General features: G+C 51.1%; 1 pseudogene; it reads left to right on the top strand.

Moving 5' to 3' along the window:
• The first annotated feature begins 782 nt into the window (after window positions 1-782).
• LOC101587894 overlaps window positions 783-4,287 on the top strand; it is a 4,859-nt pseudogene continuing 1,354 nt past the window's right edge.

Raw genomic sequence — 4,287 nt, forward strand, 5'->3', positions numbered from 1 at the left:
CAGCCCTGGCATGGAGGGGGCAGGGTGGAGCCGGACATGCCACCTGCCAGTGAGGAAATGTGGAGCGCATGGGTCTTGTCCACTTGGACATGAACTCGTAGCCCTCCAGAGCCTCCCTCTCATCTAAAACTACAGCAACCCTTTTATCCCACATTTTAGATTCTAATCACCATCACTAGAGACCCTGTGCCCACTCCTTGAGATTCCAAACTTTTCCTGCTTACTGGACCCAAGGCTGTGAAGAAAAATATGTGTGGGATCCCCAAGGCCACTCCCTCACAAGAAAGAAAATGCAAGCAGAAAACCAGAAGGCCCCCCACAGCGGGCCCGGATAAATAAAGACTCCTCTGCCTAGCTAGGGAAGCCAGATGCGCTCTGTCTGTAATTACTCTGCGCTTGGAAATGGTGTTTCCAATGTGACCTTTCTACCTGTTCTTCTATCCATAGAGCTGCTGTCACTGTTAATAAAGCCCAGACCTGGCTCTCCCTGATTGGAGCCAATTAGAATTACCTCGTGAGGGCAGCCAGGGCAGCTTCCCTGCTAATGAGGGCAGCGCACGTGTCAGTGTTGGCTTATTGGCCCAGCTGAGGGGACAGGAAAGCTTAGCCCACTAGGCGGGCTTCTTCCCCCCTCACAGCCTCCAGTACGTGCACTTTCATTCCCATGAGTGCCAGCTTTGACACAAGGCAACAGAAACCATAGAGGAAGAGATGCCCCTGAGGATGAAGCCCGGCAGCCCTTACTCTGCATGCATTTACTAAGCAGCTACTATGTGGCAGGTATGGCATCATGGACAAACGTTAACGAGCAAGCTACCATCAGGGGCAGATTTATCACGAGGTTAGTGCAGTGTGAGCTAGCTGCAGGGCCTACCCCTGAGGCCAGCAATGTGCTCATGGGTTTGTGGGTTTTTGAAAATTTGCAAAGGTCAGCTATTTTGACCACATTCACTTGTGACTGCCACCTCTTTCCATTCAGACGTCCCCTCAGGCTGACTGGCATTGAAGTTGGCTCAGAGTTTCTGGGTTCTGGATTGAGAGAAACTGAGCTGAGGATACAACTGGCTTTGAGGTCTCACGGATGTATTTAGGGGAGCTGCAGTTGCTGCTGTCTGGCTGCAGCACTCTGGCCCTCTTGCTGCAGAAATGGCTTCTGGGAATACTACCGCCTACGGGCAATGGGCCAAAGATCACGCGGGGCTCAAGAGTATCCTGTGGAGTCCCGCACTGCAGTTTGTGGGTAGTGCCGGAGAAACTAGGTCTAAATTACACAAAGCCAAAGGCCAGCCTGTGGGAAGCTCTTCCGCTCATCAGATGAGCAAAATTACAACCTCAGGCTTCCATTCTGACTTGATATACCTTGTCACCTATGCTGGAATATATCGGAACATGCAGGGACATAATGATAGGCTATGTGGGTTTTCTTTTTCTTTTGTTCTTGATGTACTGAGGTTTGAACACAGGGCCTTCACACTGAGCTACATATCCAGCCATTTTTATATTTTTATTTGAGATGGAGTCTCAATAAGTTTCCCAGGCAGAACTCAAACTTAGGCTCCTCTTGTCTTAGCCTCCCAGAGGGCTGGGATTACAGGCATGCACCACCACACCCAGCTAATCTTTCTTTTATCACAGGAATAATGCTAAGTGGGATTTCTCAGATTCCTGTAGGTGTGGGATTGAACTGGAGCAGTTCCTCAAATAGCCAAGTATGTCTGGCTGTGAAATCACATGTTTTATGCATTCCAGCCATCAATAATAAATATAATTTTCATGATGTTGGAGGAAAGATTTAATTATCTTTATATAGAAAATATTACAAAATCATCTATGAGAAAGGGATGAAAGTGTAGTCAGCCAAACAGCACAGAGGGAGGACATAATGTAGCAGTGGGCCAGGAAGCTAATTAACAAAAAATTGGGTTATTTTTCTTGTGGGTGATATTTGTGGTACTTTCCACACTAAATTAAGGTTACATTCACACCTAATATTGTATCTGTATTTTGTTTTTCTGAATGAGAGCCCTCCACGCTTCCCCACAGGACTTGGAGTAACCCATGGAACAGAAGTCCTGTCCTTGTCCTACTCTCCCAGGGAAACTGACACCTCCCTCCCTCCCCTTCCATGTGTGTGGCCCGTGCTCAGCACTCAACATATGCTAGGCTTGGCCCTCGGAAAGCATAATACTGTAAAACAGACCTAGTCCCTTCCCAGGAGAGGGGGTGACAGGCATCGATAACCCAAGTCATACAAGATTCTAGGAGAGGAGAAGGGGAAGCTGCCTCCGTGAAACAAGATTTCAAGAGACTTGAGAAATAAGGCAAGGCCAGCCAGGTAAGAGGGGACGGAAGGAAAAACCAATGAGAGGGAACAGCACAAGTGAAGGCCCCGCGCTGGAAAGGGCTTGGGACAGGTACTCGGTAAAGAGCCACTGAATTAATGAAAAAGTCAATGCTGTACTCTGGGCAGGGCCAGGGTGCTATAGGGGACTATGGCGAGGCCCTGGACCAGGGCAACTAGCACCTGACGAATGAGGAACAAGGTCAGGTTAGAATGGATTTCCTGACTTGGCAGGGAAGAAACGACATGTGCAAAGGCCCTGGGGTGAGAGAGACAGAGACAGGAGCAGAGACAGTCGCTGTATGTGGCTGGACCCACTGTGGGCTGGATCTGGGGAGAAGATCTATTGAGGAGAGACTGAGAATGGGAAAGATGGTGAACTGGGATGGAACTGGCAAGTGATTCTGGAGTTGGCCAGCTTGAAAGGCCTCAGATGCCATGGCACCCTTCTGGATGCCTTGGTGCAGTTGTTTTAGGGAAGGACGTGATAAAGGAGGAGGAGCACACAAGGTCAGGCCTCGCTTAGGGGTGTCGGGAACCCGAGTCATGGTCAGGTGTGCCTGGAGCAGTCAGGCAGGCGAGGTAGCAGAACGCACTGGGCTGGGCCAGGGCACAGTTCCTCTCCCTTCCCTTCATGGCCACATGCACTACAGGTTTGCTGGTTTACAGTGGGTGAGGCTTTCCAGAGACAGACTTGTCCAGGTCCTGGGCTGCCGGTCAGCCTGTGCTAAGTGTCTTCTGTCCATTCTCCCCTTAGCCCCCTACCCTGTGGCTTCTTTTTTTTTTTTTTTTAATTTATTTATTTATTTATTTATTTATTTAGTGTGTGTGGCCAGCTCAGCCCACCAGGGGGCGGGGCGGGCTGGCATGTGGTGCTGGGGGATTGAACCGCGGTCCCTGTGCTTTGTTTAGCTTAGTTTGTTCTAAGTAGGTGCCTTAGACCACTGAGCCATCTCACCAGCCCCCTGTGGCTTCTTAAGGAGAGGGAATCCACAGAAGACCCACACCAGGGAGCCCCAGGCTGGTGTGAGTTTAGGGTGTGCCTGTGTGTTCAGCCTCTTGGGCCAGGACTGAGCCCACAGGGGCAGGGATGGGGCAGGACATCATGGGTAGCTACAAGGCTCCTTTCCTCCCGCCCCAGTGGCACCAGGGAAGTCCATCATCAGGTGAGCCAGGGCCAAGATCCCCACCTTACCCTGAAGGTATCAACCTGCCATGTTGGTGTTCTCAGACTCACCATTCTGGATTGAATGGCACTGCCAACCTACCATCGTCAGTGTGTCCCTCTCGGCGAAGACATGACTGGTCCCTGTGGTACTTTTGGCTTCTCCCTTTCTTGTCCCAGGATGTAAACACCCCCAGGACGAGGGTCTGCTCACCACTGGATCCCAGTGTGCAGCTGGTTCCTGAAAGGCAGAGGTTACCGCATGTGCATTGGCCCACAGACTGGTGACTGGCTTCCCATTGCATCTCCAGTCTTTTCACCTTTCTAGAGTGGCAAACATGCCCCCAACCACACTGAGCCCATTGCCTCAGTGAGAGGCACTGTGGGGACATTCCCACAGTTCCATAAGTGCTCCTGCTGTCCTTCAGCACCAGGAAGTTACAGGACTAACTTCACATGAAATTCAAAATAAATTTTTAGGAAGCCAGTGGCGGAAGTAGCTGAAGTGGGCAGAGTAGGCAGGCGGCAAGGCGAGGAGAGAGCTTCTCAGGGCCTGCACGGGCCGCTTCAGCATGTGAGACTCGATGAGTTCCAGCGCCAGCTCAACGAGAATAAACAAGAGCGGGACAAAGAGAACTGGGATCAGAAGCGTAGCCACAGCTGCTCTCGGAGTCAGGACCCCAAGCACCAGAGCAGGAACCAAGACTGGCGCAACTGGGACCAGTGCAGCACCTCCAGGGACAGGAGGCAAGGCAGCAAATCTTTGACCAGAGGCGCTAAA

Source organism: Octodon degus, unplaced genomic scaffold (assembly GCF_000260255.1).
Source record: "Octodon degus isolate 3935 unplaced genomic scaffold, OctDeg1.0 scaffold00140, whole genome shotgun sequence".
Taxonomy (NCBI): Eukaryota; Metazoa; Chordata; class Mammalia; order Rodentia; family Octodontidae; genus Octodon; species Octodon degus.